The following is an 18,245-nucleotide window of genomic DNA, read 5'->3' on the forward strand; positions in this document are numbered from 1 at the left end:
CAGTATCAGATGAGCTCATACAGAACCAAGTCAGACCGATGAGCTTTGAATTTTGTGTGGAGCTTTAAATACTGGGAATTTTCTTGAATTTTGTCAGAATCTGGACTTTGATCTTTGACTTCAGAATCTGGACCTTACTCCATGAACAGCCAGAGGACTGAATGTGGCAGCTTTCATGAAATATACACATTCAAAATAGTGTACCTGTGCTTATACTGGACCTGGTTTGCAATTCCTGTTTCAATTACCTTCTACGGATTTGTGTAGACAGCACACTAACTGCTTATTCATAACAGCAGATATAATTAAATAAGCTATGATAAGATGCACTACATTTACCACAGAATTCGCAAGATGCTGGAATCTGGAGCAAAACTCAAGCTACTGGAAGAACTCAGCAAGTCGAGCAGCATCTGTTGGGGGGGAAAGGAATTGTCGACGTTTCTGGTTGAAACCCCGCATCAGGACTGAGAGTGAAGAGAGGGGATGGCCTGTATGAAGATGCAGTCCTGATGCAGGGCCCCGTCCCGCAACATGGACAATTCTTTCTCCCCACCACAGATGCTGCTTGATCCACTGAGTTCTGCCAGCAGTTTGTTTTTTGCTCCACATTTGCCACAGCCCGAATCAAAATCAGAATCAGTTTTATTATTATTGACTTATGCGTTGTGTAATTTGTTGTTTTGTGGCAGCAGTACCTCCAGTTATAATTTATACATCAGCTTTCACAAATCATTGAGTATCGGGGTTTGATAGCAAGCCCAATCCTTTCAATCCACAGCCAAAACATTCAGATGTTCAGCATGATTTGCCAGCTAGTGGAAACCCAGGACAATTTTACATCACCTCTTCCCAAAATATTGGCACCATAGCTCATTTTGACCAAATGCCATTGTGCAATTTAACTGATAGTGAACTGGCAGCCCAGTTTGCACATCTCCTGGTTGAAAACCACTGGAATTTAAAAAAAAATCACCTGTGTTATACTATTGTACAACATCAAGAATCTACCCCAATGGATAAAATGAGCTTTCCTCTCTGAGTGCAGAGAGGTTATTGAAGTCCTTGCCTTTCAGTCCTTAGAGAAGATCTCCAAATATTTGAGAAACGACTTTCTACAATAATATTTAAAGAAACAAATAAGCAATTAAGTCTTGCCTTCCATTAAATTTCTCCTGCTCTGAATTCTACATAAGGAGGCAGTGTGCACTGCAGGCAGCTTAGATAGGTCATTGAATCATAGATCACAGAATTGGGCTCTCCAGCCCATTATGTCTGTACCAACCACTAAGCACCCACTTACACTAACCCCACATTAATCCCATTTTTTCTTCTCCCCATATTCCCATCAACTCCCCCTCAGATTTTATTACTCATCTGCATACCAGGGAAAATTGAGCATGGTGAATATATCTATCAACCCATATATCTTTGGGATGTGGGAGGAAACCAGGGCACCAGAGGTTTGCATGTTCTCTCTGTGACAAGCAGTCACAGGGAGAACATGCAAACTCCATGCAGAGAGCATCAAAGGTCAAGACTGAACCAGATCACTGGATCTGTGAGCCAACAGCTGTACAACAGCTGTACCAACTTATCAAAAGCTGGATAAGTTGGAAAGCTCTATGCTTTGCCAACTTTAAAGGTCTATGAAAACCTTTATTAGGGTTGCATAATCAACTGTGGTAGATCCATGGTACTATTCAGTTAATCTGTACAGTCATGTGGGGACATATTTCTGTGCTTGTTCAGCCACTTCTGAGGATGGTTAAAAGTCAAACATATTAGTATAAAGATGATGCAAAGCAATTTGGAGTGGTAATTAAAAGTATGAGGAATAGTTTGAAGGTTGCATTTAACAGCAGGGTAAGGAGAACATGATTCTATATGCTATTCATATTACGCTGGGCTGGGATTGACTGCCAGGCCAGCAAAATATGTATAGAAGATAGAATGTCTGCCCGTTTTGAAACAAACGTATTTCTTTTCCAAGCATTCATCTGAATAAAAGCATCACTGAACAGGTTCCATGTTCACCTAAGAGCAGGGACACTTCTGAAAGCGCCTTTGTACCTAAAGCACTTTGAGATGCTTGGAAGAGATATGATCAGGCACTGTGTTGATCAAAAACCTTTCTTTTATGAAATTTACCAAAATGTAAAACAATTATGAACTCAGAATCTTTTGACAGTTAATTTATTTTGCAGTGTTGACCGCATTGCTGTATCTAGAGATAAAAGACATTAATCTATGTGATTACTCACTACTCTACAGGTGGTTTGGTAGGAATAACATCCTTTGCCCAGTATTTTCTCCAATTCATTGCTCGTCTTCCATTGTGTTTCCACTATATTCATTGTCATTATTGCCCAAGGTTAATTTTCTGTATTCATGGACTGACAATATCCTGACATTGCCAAGAGTTCTGCTGTTCATTGTTTACCAAGGACACTTTGGTAAACCAAGCACACCACTGAAGAGACAACTAGGATGAAAAGAGCAGGTTGATGAAAAGAGCAGGTTGCTGAAAAGGAAGAGAACAGTTTATGCTCATTCCCATCCCCGACAAAATGCAAGAACATCAAAATAACCATTGCTTCAGCTGCAAAAGGTTAGGAAAGACCTGTCTAGCACAACCTGGACTTCTCTCCAACCTATCAGTACTGTGAAGTTAATTGAATAAAAGCATCCAAATAAAAAGTACCATGATGCAAAGAATTCAAAGGTGTGGGTTTTCCCTCATAAGTTCTCTCTCATCTTCTGGAATGATAGAATCATTGAATTATTACCACATAGGAGGAAGCCCTTTGAAAGCTAATGGAGACAGCATCCCTCTATTTACTCGATCTAAACCCATCAGGATCTTGCACACCTTCATTGTCCCCTCTCAACCTTCTTTAACAAAGGAAAACAACCGCAGTCTAACCTTCCACCACCCTTAGAACCATTCCGGTAAATCACATTTCTAGGACCTTAACCATCCTTCCTAAAATGTACTGCCTAGAATTGTGCACAACTCTCCAGTGTTTCCACATAACCTACCTGCATTTGCGTTCTAAATTCCTCTGAATTTATTTTTACCCATTCACAGGATGTGAGTTTTTCTTGCAAGGCCAGCTTTTATTTCCCACCCTTATCCTGGGGGAGATGATTTTGCATCATCTTCCTGAACCACTGCGGTCTGATTGGTGAGAATACTTCCACTGTGCCAACGGGCAGGGATCTTCAGAATGTGCCCAGGTAACAATGAGGAAATGGCGATGTATGTCCAAGACACAATGATGTGAGACTTGCACTGGAACTTGGGCCTCTGGCTAATAAGTGTTGCAGGTTTAAGAATTTGCTGTCTTGGTGTAATGGGGTTTATGGTGTATGTTGTTCTGTAGTGATCAGGGCATGTAATGGTTCTTGCATCATATAATGCATAAATGAAGGGTAAAGTGTACTTTGCTTCTAGAGTTAATGAAAACACCTTTGGGTTGACGTCCCTGTATCCTGTAGAGACACAAGAGACTGCACATGCTGGAATCTGGAGCAACAAACAATCCGCTGGAGGAACTCAGCAGGTTGAGCAGCATCTGTGGGAGGAAAGGAATTGTCAGTGTTACTAATCAGAAACCCTGCATCAGGACTGAGAGTGGAGAGGGAAGATAACCAGTGTGAAGAGGAGAAGGGGAGTGGTAAGACAGGAGCCCAAGGTGATTGGTGGACTGAGGAGTGGTGAAAGATAAAGGCAGGTTAGGCCAGGTAGGGGAGGGGAGGGGGATGGATTTTGGCAACAGTGGCAGGTGAATGAAAGATGGAGACAGACAAAGAGAGAAAAAAAATGAGAGGCAGATGGAGCGAGGTGGGGCAGGGAGGGGGGAAGGAAGGTTGGAGACAGGTGCTGGAGGGAGATAAGCAGCAACACAAAGGGCTACCAGTGCTGGACTGTGATAGGTAGAATGGGGACCATTAGGGGAGTGGCGACTGACAGCTGGAAACAGAACCGGATACAGGAGGGGTGTAGGGGAGCCTGCAGGTGAACTGTGTGTGCAGTGGGTGGATGGAACCAGGAGGGGGAGGGGGACGAAGATGGGTGATGCAGAGCTGGAAGGGGTGTGTTGAGGGAAAGGGGACAAAACTGGGAGGAACAGAGGAGGATCAGGAGAGGGAGAGGAGGGAAGGGGAGGGGTAAGAGGGAGAGAACCCAAAGGGTAGGGTTACTTAAAGTTGGAAGACACGACGTTCATACCCAGGCAAATATGAAGTGTTGTTGCTCCAGTTTGCGTTGCACCTCACCCCGGCAGTGGAGAAGGACGAGGATGGAGAGGTCAGTGTGGGAATGGGAGAGGAACTGGAATGGCATGCAACTGGGAGCTCAGGATGACCACTGCGGAGAGAGTGTAAGTATTCTGCAAAATAGTCGCCCAGTCTGCGCTTGGTCTTGCCGATGTAGAGGAATCCGCAGCAGGAGCACCGAATGCACACCGATAATTCCTTTCCTCCCCACAGATGTTGCTCGACCCACTGAGTTCGTCCAGCAGATTGTTTGTTGTTCCTGTATCCTGGAACTGTTACAGTAATCAGGACTTACCAGAACTCCAACAGCATCCAAGTTCCACCCTAGCATAAGTGACTGGGACTGCATGTGGGAAGAGCCATCATTCATTCAGGAGGCTTTGCAGTAAGGTTCGACACATTTGGCAAAGCACCACATCAGCAGCACATTTACATTACCTCAACCCTTAGGCTCTGCCGTTCTATTCAACCATAGTGTGCATCCCACCAAATCCTATCATTGCTCAAAATCCATGCAAAATGACCGTTAACCATACTGGTGCTTAGGAATGAGATGGCTGCTTGATTTTTTTCTCCTTCAATTCATCCCGAGCCAAAATGAACTGAATGGAAATTAAAACTGAACTAATTCTATGTAACAAGCAGCCAATCTACAGCACCAGTCTTATGCACAGGTAGTAAGTTGCAAATGATCAGATTCCAGTGCTTGTAGCTTTTGCATTCCCCACTTATCACCCTCCAGCTTCTGTCTCCACGTTCACCACCCCCTCCTCCCAACTGATTCCATTTTCTTTCTTGTCTGCTTCCACCTATCACCCACCTGCCTGTCTCCCACCTCCTACCACGGGGCAGGCACGGTAGTGTAGCGGTTAGCGTAATGCTATTACAGCGCCAGTGACCGGAGCTCAATTCCGCCCACTGTCTGTAAGGAGATTGTACGTTCTCCCCGTGTCTGCGTGGGTTTCCTCCGGGTGCTCCAGTTTCCTCGAAGTTGTGGGCATGCTATGTTGGCGGTGGAAGCATGGCGACACTTGTGGGCTGCCCCCAGGACACTCTATGCAAAAGGATGCATTTCACTGTGTGTTTCGATGTACATATGACTAATAAAGAATTCCTAACCTACCCCCTCCCTTCCCCCACCTGGCTTCTTCTAACCATCATCCCTCACCCCTCCTCAGTCCACCCATCACCTACTGGCCCATCTCACTACCCCTTCTCCCCTTTATACTGGCTATCTTCCCTCTCCACTCTTAATCCTGATGCAGGGCTTGACCCAAAATGTTGACAGTTCCTTCCCCCACACAGATGCTGCTCGACCCACCGAGTTCTGAGTTCCTCCAGAAATTTACTCTTTGCTTGTACATTGTAAAGGTTCCCTGCAATAGACTCCGCTTGAGACAGTGAATGTCCCTAACACTCCTGAGTCGACGTCCGTGGTACGACAGCACGTGTCAGCACTTTCAGGACAGATGGCGAGGGAGTTGGGGAACAAGAGAATTAAAAAGAAAGCAAAACTAAAGAGCTATCTTAAATTTAATTGAATATCAAAAGCAGGGGTTAGGAAACATGAAAAATGTTTGCAGGATTTTTCTTGAACGTGCAAGGGAGATTATGCTGCTGATTTATAGTGATCTTGAACCAGGCATGAAATCTGGAACAGAAATGGAAAACTGTCTTTCCTTTCACCTTCCAATAAACTCACGACCTGAAATGCCTGGACACATGCTTCGATTGAAACGCATTAACTGTGCCAGCTAGCCATATGAATTTACTTCACTCAAGTCCAATTAATATTTCTAAACAGTAAGCTCTTACTTAGTTACTTTGGAAAAGGCACTTGGCAATATACAGTACGTTCAAACTCAATTAAACACTTCCAGCCAGAAAATTAAAAAACGAAGTTCAATTCAGACTTAGTTTAAATTATTGCAAGTCATTCCCAATCCAGCAAATAGATTTCCAATCATTTTAAGATTGAACTTGCCCATGTTCATCCTGGCTTGTTGTATTTATACTGTTGGAACATGACTGCACATTGTTTCGAAATAAACTTGACTGTGCTTTTATTGGGGGATGGCACACAAAGTGAGTGTCCCTACCATAACATTCTCTCCACAAATGGTCACAATGTTTGACCAAAATAAAACAAGATGGTTATACTTCAGAAACAACTTCAAAACTGTGAAATGCTATAGAATATATAAAGTATAAATCCAAGTTCTTTTTCTTTCCTCTGTTGGGTCGATCAGATGGGAGGTAATCTGCTTGCAGGTATGTTGACTATGTTGGAACCCAGCTCAGCCAGCTGTTGAGGGAATTATTACTTCCACTGCCAGTGACGTTGGTACTCACTTGCACAAAACACTGGTGGGAGGATGCATGAAGCATGGGGGAATTGGAATTGATTAACCACACTCAGGGATAAACAAGCTGTTGGCTGGCAAATTCCAGCAATGAAGTAAAGAAGTCCATCCTCAACAATGTAAAGGCAATGCAATTAGAATCAAAGCCTTGGATGTGAGTGTGTGTGTGTGTCTAAATGTGTACATCAGTGTGTGTGTGAGTTTGTGTGTTTGAATGTGTGTGTCTGTACATATGAATCTGTGAGAGTATGTGTGTCTGTGTACAAATGTCTGTATGTATGTGCGTATGTTTGTGTACACGTGTGTGTACGTATGTGTGAGTGTGTGTGCGCATCTGTGTGTGCTTCTGCAGGTCTGCATGTGACTGCGCATCAGAGTCTGTGTCTGAGTGAGTGCCTCTGTGTGTGTGTGTGGGAGAGGGAGGGGGAGGGAGAGATGGTATGAGCCTCCTGTCAGCAGAGGCACATCAGTGATGAAATTCACCAGCGCCTTCAATGTGCCAGAACAGCTTTGGTTGGATTGGTGTAAAGGGAGCTTGAAGAATAAGATGTCAGAACTGGCAAAAAACTTCTGGTCTGCCAGGCAGCAGTGACCCCTGCCCACCTATATACTTCTGAGACCTAAACTAGCTACAGCGGGTGTCTCAAGGCACTGGAAAAATACCACCAATACCGCCTCTGCAACTTCCTCCAACTTGGCTAGAAGGACAAGCAAACCGACATCAGCGTCCTCTCACAGGCCAACATCCCCGATGACAAGGCCCTTGTTACACTCCCTCAGCAAGCCACGTCATTCTCCTGCCTGACACTGACCCTTGAAACAGAAAGCAAACAATCTGCTAGAGGATCTCAGAAGGTCAGGCAGCAGTCGATGAAACCCTGCATCAGGACTGAGGGTGGTCAGGGGAGATAGGCAGTATAAAGAGGAGAGGGGGAGGGGTGAGATGGGGGCCAGACGTGATTGGTGGACTGAGGTGTGGGGTGGCAGTGGGGCGGTGGTGGAGATGGTAGTGAAGGATGATGGACAAATCCAGACAGGATGGGGAAAACAAAAGCAGGTAGATGATGGACGGAGGCAGACAAAACAAAGAGGCAGACAGAGCCAGGTTGGGGGAGATGAAGGTGGAGACATCTAGGAGGGTGATAAGCAAGAACACAAAAGCTACCAGTGTTGGAATCTGATAAGTAAGGCGATAACGGGAACCATTAGGGGAGAGGTGAAAGGCAGATGGATCCAAAACCAGATGGAGGGACAGCCGTGGGTGAAATGTGTGGGTGGTAGGTTGAGGGAGAGGGGAATGAATATGGGTGAAAAGGGGATGTACCAGGGAGTCACGGAGGGAGTGGTCCCTGCACAAGGCAGAAAGGGGTAGGGAGCAGAAGATGTGGCTGGTGGTGGGATCTCGTTGCAGCTGGCAGAAATGAGGAAGTATGATGTGCTGGGCAGAGAGGCTGGGTGAAAAGTGAAGACTAGGGGATCGGTATCCCTGTTCTGTCTGGAGGGAGGGAGGTGGGGTGAGAACAGAAGTCCGAGAATCAGAGGAAATGCAATAGAGGGCTCCGTCAACCACAGTAAAAGGAAAGCCATGTTTCCTAAAAAAAAAGGACATTTCAGATGTCCTGGAATGGAAGGCCTCATCTTGAGACCAGATACAGAAGAGATGGAGAGACTGGAAGAAAGTGTTGGCATCCTTACGAGACACAGCCTGGGAAGAGGTTTAATCTAGGAGTCTGTGGGTTTACCGTAAAAGTCAGTAGATAGTTTGCCTCCTGAGATGGAGACAGAGAGATCTAGAAAAGGGAGAGACGTGTCAGAAATGGTCCAAGTGAATCTGAGAGTCAAGTGAAAGTTAGTAATAAAATTGATGAGTTCTGCACAACATTCACAAAAATATAAACATGAATTACACACAACTTTTACAAGAAACACACAATTAGAACAAATAAAAACGTCTTTGATGTAGTGGAGAAAAAGTTGGGGAGTGCTATCTGCCTTTGTCTCCCAACTCCACCACTCTCCCTCCCCTATCTGGCACGATCTGCCCATCAACCTTTACCTACCCCCCTCCTCCCCACTCCCTCCCACCTCTACCCACCAATCTGGCCTCTATCTCATCACTCCCCCTCCCCTCTTTATGCTGACTATCTCCCCTCTCCACGCTTAGTCCTGATGGAAAGTTTCGACCCAAAATGTCAACAATTCCTTTCCTCTCCACAGACGCTGCTCAACCTGCTGAGTTCCTCCAGCAGACTGTTTGTTGCTCCAGCTTCCAGCATTAGCAGTCGCTTGTGTCTCCTGAAACAGACACTCCAAGCCCTGTCATGAGAAGAAATTATCAGGCAGACAGAAGAAAAGATGCAAGGATGTGTTCAAAGCCTCCTTGAAGAAATTCAACATCCCCACCGACGCCTGGGAATCTCTGGCTCATGATTGCTCAAAGTGGAGAAGACATATTCAGGCTGGGATTTAGACCCTTGAAGCCATGCATTGGAAGCACACACAAGCCCTGCTTATGTGGTGGAAATAATGGACCACCCACCTGCCCCATTGGGCCTCCACCTATCTCGCCTGTGGAAAGGTCTGTTGTTCTCACTTTGGCCTCATCAACCTCCTGTAAAGCCAGAGAAAACGCAAGTCATTCCTCGACCCAAGGGGCTATCTAAGAAAAAGGAAGTGTCTCAGTGTTAAGGAGTTGTTCAATTAACACAATGATGAGCAGGAATTTCTTCTGCTGGAATGTGAGAATCTTTGGAATTCTGTACGCCACATGGCGATGATCCTGAATAATTCAGTATGTTCAATACCAAGACTGATGGATTTTTGGAGGACAAAGAAATGGAAGGAAATGGGATGTGGAATATAGAGTTGAGGCCAAAGATCAGATAACCCAGGACCTTACTGAATGGTGAAGCAGGTTCAAGAGACCATCTGGCCAACACCTACTCCCATTCTTTATGTTCTTGTGTTTTCCCCCTTCTCTAAGTGAGGGTCAGTTCTCAGTCAGTGGTCACACATGTCCCTAAGGAGGATATCAGTCAAGACTACAATATGATCACTGTTGAAAAATACAGCCACACACATGAATTGACTACAGTAGACTGAAAATTATTCCCTAAGTTATCTTCTTAGTGTCGTGTAGTGTAGCGGTTAGCGTAATGCTATTACAGTGCCAGCGACCCAGGTTCAATTCCCGCCGCTGTCTGTAAGGAGTTTGTACCTTCTCCCCGTACTAATAAAGATATCTAACCTATCTATCTAGAACAAGGAAGCAGGAACAACCACTTCTGGTATATGGCTCACAAACCTTGATCACTACAAACATTTCTAGTATCACAGTGCTGGTAATGGTGACTTTCTGGGTGTAATGGAAAGCCACTTGAAAGATGAACTCTTGCCCTCACAGTCTACCTCCTCATGGCCCTTGCACCTTATTATCTTCCTGCACTACACTTTCTCTGTAACTGTAACACTATTTTCTGCATTCTGTTATTGATTTTTCCTTGTATTACCTCAGTGTACTTATGTTTTGAAATGATGGCATGCAAAACAAAGTTTTTCGCTGTAAATATGACAATAATAAATCAATACCAATACAATAACGAGAGATGCAACGCCCAGTCATGTTGTTGGCAGTTTGTAGTCCTATATTGAACCTCTTCTACTCAGCCTGATGCTTTGCATGTGACTAAACCAGCAGCCACTGCAGCAGGTTGGCACTGGTGTTGGTTTATTATTGTCACATGTACCGAGATACAGTGAAATACTTTTGTTTGCGTGCCATCCAGGCAGATCATTTCATACACAAGTACATCGAGGTAGTAAAAAGAAAAACAGAATGCAGAATTTGGTCACTACCACCGATAGCATCACCCCTCCTGGACCCTGAGCACTCCTGAAACCCTGCTATTACAGCACCAGTGACCCGGGTTCAATTCCCACCACTGTCCGTAATGAGTTTGTACACTTGCCCTGTGTCTGCGTGGGTTTCCTCCAGGTGCTCCAGTTTCCTCCCACATTCCAAAGAAGTGTGGGTTAGGAAGTTGTGAGCATACTATGTTGGCACCGGAAGCGTGGCGACACTTGCAGGCTGCCCCCAACACATTCTCAGTAACACAAAAAGACGCATTTCACCGTGTATTTCAATGTACGTGTGACTAATAAATAAATATCTTTTCTTATCTGAGGCTTTCTGCCAGCATTATTGAGGTTGAAAATCGACCAGGGAAACGTCCAGTTCAAACTGAGAGTGTGGGCAACTTGCTGGACAATAGAATGAGGCCCAAGACTGGTAATGAAGGATTTGTCCTGGGTTCACCCTTGCACCAACCTGACAGCACTGGCAAACATCTCTACCCTTGTTGATCACATGCCTTATTCTATGTGCCTGACTGCAGGCTCTGGATTTATTTGCAGGAGACTTATGAAATATTGTAGGCAGATCAAAAATGGCATAAAAATAAAGAGAAGGCAGTCAGAATCAAGCTGTGGAAACAGCAACAGTAATAAAGCAGCAATCGTGAACCTCAACACAGTAATTACAGTGGCCATGTAATAAAGACAGACATTATGTAATAAATCTGCAAAACACCAAAACATTCAAATCTAAGTTCTGCTCTAATCCTTTCCCAAATGAAATCAGTGTATTCTGCCCTCTTACCCACACACACAGATTTGCACCTCACACATTGTCCATACTCTTAAGGAAGCACTCTGTTGGAAATGCATTCTGTTGGCATATACAGTGCAAGGTCTCCACCAGTCCACCTTCCAGATTATCAGGTAGAGTTTTCACAAGTAAAGCCTTGCAGGATCTGTTGCCCCACTGCATAGCCCTGCAATGTTTCATACCTTTATTTGTTATTTTTTATCTCCATTTCTTGGTGAATAAAACCAGTGTTTTTGCAGTTAGCCAAATTGCATTTGAGTGCTCAGCGTGTGCTGTGGGTGAGGACAATCTCTCCTTTATAGGGGGGGCCTACTAGTTTTTTTTATGATGCAACAACAACTTCAAAACCTTATATTGTGCCCTGGAAGCAGCAAAATTTCCCAAGGTGCATCACACAAGCACATAGATCCAGCTTGGGACAAACAACCAAAACATCAACATCATGAGGGCAGGCACGGTAGTGTAGCGGTTAGCGTAACACTATTACAACACCAGCGACCCAGGTTCAATTCTGGCCGTTGTCTATAAGGAGTTTGTACGTTCTCCCCATGTATTTGCGTAGGTTTCCTCTGGGTGCTCCGGTTTCCTCCCACATTCCAAAGACATACGGGTTAGGAAGTTGTGGGCATGCTATGTTGGCGCCAGAAGCGTGGTGACACTTGTGGGCTGCCCCTGGAACATTCTACGCAAAAGATGTATTTCACTCTGTGTTTCGACGTACATGTGACCAATAAGGATGTCTCATCTTATCTTATCTTATCTTAACCGTAAAGAAAAAAAAGAGTGGCACACTGGCACAGCTAATACAGCCATTGCCACACAGCTCCAGTGACCTTGGTTCAATCCTGACCTTCAGTGTTCTGTGTGGAGTTTGCATGTTCTCCCTGTGACTGTGTGGGTTTCCGTTGGGTTTTCAAGTTTTCTCCCCTGTTCCAAAGATGTGCGGGTTGGTAGGTTAATTGGCCATTGTAAATTGTTCCCCACTGTGTAGTTGAGTGGTAGAATCTGATGATTGTGGGGAATGTGGGGAGAATAAAATGGAAATAGAGAAAGATTAGTGTAAGTGGGTGTTTGATGGTTGGCGTGGACTTGGTGGGCTGAAGGGCCTGTTTCTCTGCTGTACAATTCCATGGAAAAATTGAGAGGTGGACTTTTTTGAGGAGGAAATTTCAGAGCTGAATGTCAATGTACCCCACGTTTCATATACTTTATGTAGCACAAGTTTCAGCTGAAATGCTTCCTTAAGTACCATGGATGAAATTAATAGAAAGCCTTAAACTATGAGATTTAAGCAAGGAACTTCTCCAAGAGCTTTCTGTTCATTTTTGATCCACTTGATCCACTATCCCTGTACTGTCAGGAACCATCAGTGATGGTGTGTTGAATCCAGCAACTTCACTGTAGCTGTGAGTTTGGACAAACAAGTCTGTTATTGGCAAGTTCAGCAGGTGCATGCGCCTGAAAGGCAACTCAGATTGGGCTCAATTGTCTGTGGCTGTACTGCCCACGGTTCAAAAGATGTAAAAAACCACAGGAACCAATGTGGCTGTTGTCTGGAATTCAGAACATTTTAAACCAGCTGATTTAACTAAAGGTCAAGCAAGCTGCTGCCAGCAAGTTCCAACAAACAGCCAGGCTTTGGAAAAACAGAAGAGACCCATTCAGAGAGAAAGCACATCCCGCTATTAATGAAGGCAATGCTTTCATCCTCTTTGATGTTGTGTTTCTGGTTGGAGGTCAACATTTGAAGCTTCTTGTACCAGGCCTGTCCTCTGAGTTACAGGTGGGATATCCAGATTGTGCTATTTGGATAATGCCATTGACGGAGATGTGAAAATGATGGTTGATGTCAAGTTAAGTCCACACCAGCTTCAGATAGATAAATAGCCCTTCACGAATCTCAACACTCCAGTCCCCAATCATGTCTATCATGTGATACCCACCAGTACCTCTGTTAAAAAAATAACTAAAGGAATATTATCATGCAGAATCATTTCATTTGGGGGAGGGGCTTAACATCCCTGGACCAACATCAACTACTTCAGAACATCAAGGTGCCAAAGCAGTAAGTCCATTTGGACATCTTCCCTGTGAAGAGGTCTTCAGTATTTTCTAACCGTTGCTTATTTTACCAGTTCTTGCCAATGAATAATGAAGAGGAAAAGTGAAATATTGCTATTTACATATTGACCTTGTTGTACTGTCAAACTATCTTGAGGCACCTGGGAACAAAGTGGTGCAGCTGGTGGAGCTGCTGCCTCACAGCTTCAGCGAGACAGGTTCAGTCCTGACCTCTGGTCCTGTCGGTGTGGAGTTTGCACATTCTCCCTGTGATCCCCAGGGTACTTCTGGGATTGGTAGATTAATCGGCCACTGTTCATTGTGTGTAAATAGAATCTGATGGGAAATTGGGGAGGATAAACTGGGATTAATGCAGTATTAGTGTAAATGGGTACTTGATGCTTGGCATGGACTCGTTTAAGTGCTGTATGACTCCATGCCTGAGAAAATGAAGTCTGTTTGGATTGAAATGACAGCTGGGTGGGGAAGCAATACATCAAAAGCTGCTCAAGTGTTAAAGCCATGCTACCTTTTTCTTACCCCCTCACACCCTATACTATTGGAAGTGGCAGTGGAGACAATTCTTATTCTAGCTCCATTATGCTCCAAAGAGAATACGCCAGGAGGAGGAGATTCAATGTGTGATAGCAGCCGTACTGTCTCACACTGCAGTGGGCTCGTACACAGGCAACAGAAAAGAGTAGGAGCTTGTCTCATGATGCGAAGTTCTCCCTGACGTAATAGCTGCTGTCAACAGAAGTGCTCTACCTGCCCAGCCGTTAGTGGCATCAGGAAGCTTCAAACGCTCAGGTGATAATTGACAGACTTGTGTAAACAAGACCCAGAATATGCCACCTTCCTGCTTTTTAGTTCCTTGCAATCCCAATGGAGCTGCAGAGAGCTGCATACTTTGATTCAAGCTTGATTATATGTGTGAGTAGGTGGAACCCTGATAGGAGCTGACACTTACTGCAGACAGGCTCCCACACAACTGGGACTAATCCTAGTGCTTTTCCTGAATGCACATGCTCCAAAAGACTCAGAATGACCCATCCATACAAGTCGATGGGTCCTGTGCTTCAAATTAAAGTTTAAAATCAACACCAAAGCCATCACGCTTACATATCTCATACTTCTGCATTGTTATTTATTTCCCAGTACTGGAATTGAGCGGGTCATGAGGGAAGACCAGCAGAGGTGATGTTTTTCTCCCAGTAGTAAAGAAGGTTGAGAGGAGACACAATGGGGGTGTTCAAGGTCACGAGAGGTTTTAACAGGGTAAAGAGAGAGATGTTATCCCCACTGGGGGGAGGCATCAAGGAGTAATAGGACACAGATTTAAAGTGATTCATGGAAGATGTAGGTGTCACGTGGGGGAGAACTTACTTGTGTAGAGTCAACTGGTCCATACTGAGCTAGATGCCCATCTGAGCTAGACCCATTTGCCAGCATTTGGCCCATATCCCACTGAGCCTTTCCTATCCATCTAACTCTCCAACTGTCTTTTAAAAGTTGTTATTGTACCTGCCTCAACCACTTCGTCTGTCAGCTCATTTCATATACGCACCACCCTCTCTGTAAAAAAAAAGTTGCCCCTCAAGATCCTTTTAAATTTCTCCCTCCTCACCTTAAACCTATGCCCCCTAGCTCTTGATTTCCCAACCCTGGAATAAAGACTGAGTACATTCACCCTATCTATGCCCCTCATGATTTTATACACCTCTATAAGATCATCTGTCTCCTGTGCTCAAGGAAAAAATCCTAGTCTGTCCAACCTCTCCCTTTAATTCAATCCTCAAGTCCTGGCAGCATCCTTGTAACTTTTCTGCATTTTTTCCAGTTTATTAATATATTTCCCGCAGCAGGTTGACCAAAACTGAACACAATTCTCCAAGTGCAGCCTTACCAGCGTCTTATAAAACTGCAAAATAACCTACCAATTTCTATACTTAATGCCCTGACTGATGAAGGCCAGCATGTTAAAAGCCTTCTTCACCAACCTGTCTACCTGCGACTCCACTTTCAGGGAACCATGCACCTGAACTTCAAGGTCACTCTGTTCTACAACACTCCCTAGAGCCCAATCATTTACTGTGAAAGACAGAAACACTCTCCATCACTCTCTGCTTCCTACCATCAAGCCAAATGTGTATCCAATTAGTCAGCTCTCCCTGGATCCCATGTGATCTAACCTTCCAGAGCAGCCTACCATGCAGAACCTTATCAAAGGCATTACTGAAGTCCATGTAGACCAGGTCTACAACCCTGCCCTCATCGGCCTTCTTGGTCACTTTATCAAAAATCTCAATGAAAGACATGTAATGAAGAATTATAATCTATAATACACCGCCTGAGTGTATACTGGATGCAGTTTCATTTGTATCTTTCAAAAGGAACTGGACAAAAATTTATAACAAATAATAATGCAAATGACTGGATCGCTACATAAGGAACAGCACCCACTAGATGGGTCAAATGGTCTCCTGTTCTGTACCAATTTTGTGACTCTATGGTCTAATGAAATATACAAGCAATGAAACAACACCTGAAGGGCTTCCAGCCTGCAAATTATTCTTCAATATACTGCAGTCAATGCTTAGCTCTGAATGATATTGCACTCCGGAGAGAGAGTACAAGTAGAAGAAAGTGCATTAAAATGCAGATCCTACACTGGGAACTGCACAAAGTAAAAAAAAATGGTATTCACCAAGTTGCAATGTGCAATAAAAATAACAATTACCCTGGAGTGTTTTTCTCAGGTGTAATTGAATATCACAAGAAACTGGATTGGAGCTCTGCACTGTGCTCTATAACATCTCCTGAGTCTTGAATTAAGTTACTGGTTACTGTTCATTTTAAGATTTCAATGATTCTCTCTCTGAAATCATTACATAGTATCCCATAATTATTCACTCTGATTCATTAATGCAAAAATGGGATAATATCTTTATTTTCCATTTGATCAATTTAAATATATCTATAATTAACTAGTGCTATAATTCATACAATTTGCTGGCTTCTGAAATCAACATTAAAATGCAAGTTTTGGGTCTGAGTTAATTTCAGTTAAGCCCTTAATTATGCTTTCAATGTCAGGAGGTGTTTTTCCCTGGACTATATTTGACAGTGTTGAACTAATGTGTAAACTCCATTTCAAAGACCGGCAAACAATATGGAAAGCGCCAACAACACAGTTCCTGGGAATGTCCTAAAAAAGGTTGAAAAAGTCAGTTTAGAGCTGACCTGAAGCTGTCAAGCTGCAAGTGAAAACCACCAACTTGCAAAGTTTGCACAGTCCCCAAGAAATGGGAAGCTTTCCTCTGAACCAGATGCTCCAGATTGACTGACCCAGAGCTGTAACCCATAATAAAGTGAATAGACCGACTCCTGATATAGAGAAGAAAGAAACAGATTTAAACTTTATTGGGTCTTTCACATGCTTTCAAAATATCCTAAGGCACTTTATGTCCAAGGAAATGCTTTTATAATGTCATTGCTATTCTCATATAGCAAAACAAGAGCCAATTTATGCCAGCAAGCTACCCAGAATGTGATAACAACCAGGTAGTTTATTCTTATGATATATATTAAAGGATAAATATTGGCCAGGACACCAGAGATAGCCAGTTCATTGTCAAAATAATACCACAGGCTCTTTCACATGCATCTGAGAGTACAGATAGTTTGAATATAATGTCTTGCTTGACCCCTGACAGTGCAGCTCTCCTTCAGTACTGCACTGGAATATCAGGTTAGATTTTTATTTCTGAATTTCCAAAGTAGAAATTATACCCAAAATCAGACTTTTGTGAATGGTATTCGTGGAGCCATTGCTGACTCTCAAATCCACATTCTAGTAAAGATTACAGATCTTTAATTATATTGTGTCTTTCATGACCTCTGGATATTTTAAAGTGCTTTAAATCCAATAATGTAATTAATCAAGGGGCCAACTCACACATTACAAACTGGCTAATTATCTAACAGTGATGCCATCGCAATGGATAGGATGGAAAATAAAACATGAAATGATGTATTTTCACTGGGGCTACCACCAGAAAGTTAATTCTTTTCAAATCAACATAAGATGGTCGCTACAGAATATTCTTTTTCATGTAACTTAAATCCCTTTCACACTTTTACATATATTACAAATCTTTTTGCTTAAGCTATGATGTCAAACACATCATTCTTAAAACCTAATGGGCATCGCTGGCAAGACCAGCACCTGTTGTACATCCCAAGTCAGCCCCTTGAACTCAGTGGCTTGCTGAGCCATTTCAGAGGACAGTTAACAGTCATCCTCATTAGTAGGTTGGGATTGTACAAAGGTCAATTGGATAAGGTTGGGAAATTTCTTGCTTTAAGGAAAGTGAAAGACATAAATTAAGCCAGATAATATGAAGTTGAATTAATTGCTAGTAGTGTAGTTGTTATGATCTCTGAAGTGTAATATCTACACAGAAATCATTTCAAAACTGAGCTAGGTATCTCCTCCAAACTGACTCCCTGACAAGGCTACAGAAAGGTCAAAGGAACTGGGGAACAACTGTAGACCAACCAGCCCCTCAAGCTTGTTTCACCATTCAATAGATCATGCTTAACTTTCCTCAGCCCCAGTGCTAATCCCAAAGAATAAAAGAATGATTGAAATATTGAAATAAAACTTTCAACGTGTCCTTTTTCTTCTCCTTGAATTATTAAACAACAATCCCAATGTCTTTTACTTAAAACAACAAGGAGCAGATTGTTTGGCCCATTGGGTCCATGCCTGCTCCTAGGAGCAATCCTATTAGTCCCATTCCGACTTCTCCTTATTGCCCTATACCCCTACAGCTTATTCTTTCATACACGCACATTAAACTCACAAATTG

General features: G+C 43.5%; 1 protein-coding gene across 2 annotated transcripts in view; it reads right to left on the reverse strand.

Moving 5' to 3' along the window:
• Positions 1-18,245, reverse strand: part of LOC127575843 (gamma-aminobutyric acid receptor subunit gamma-3) — a 449,528-nt gene that overhangs the window by 415,904 nt on the left and 15,379 nt on the right. The window lies entirely within an intron of this gene.

This window comes from Pristis pectinata, chromosome 11 (assembly GCF_009764475.1).
Source record: "Pristis pectinata isolate sPriPec2 chromosome 11, sPriPec2.1.pri, whole genome shotgun sequence".
Classification (NCBI taxonomy): Eukaryota; Metazoa; Chordata; class Chondrichthyes; order Rhinopristiformes; family Pristidae; genus Pristis; species Pristis pectinata.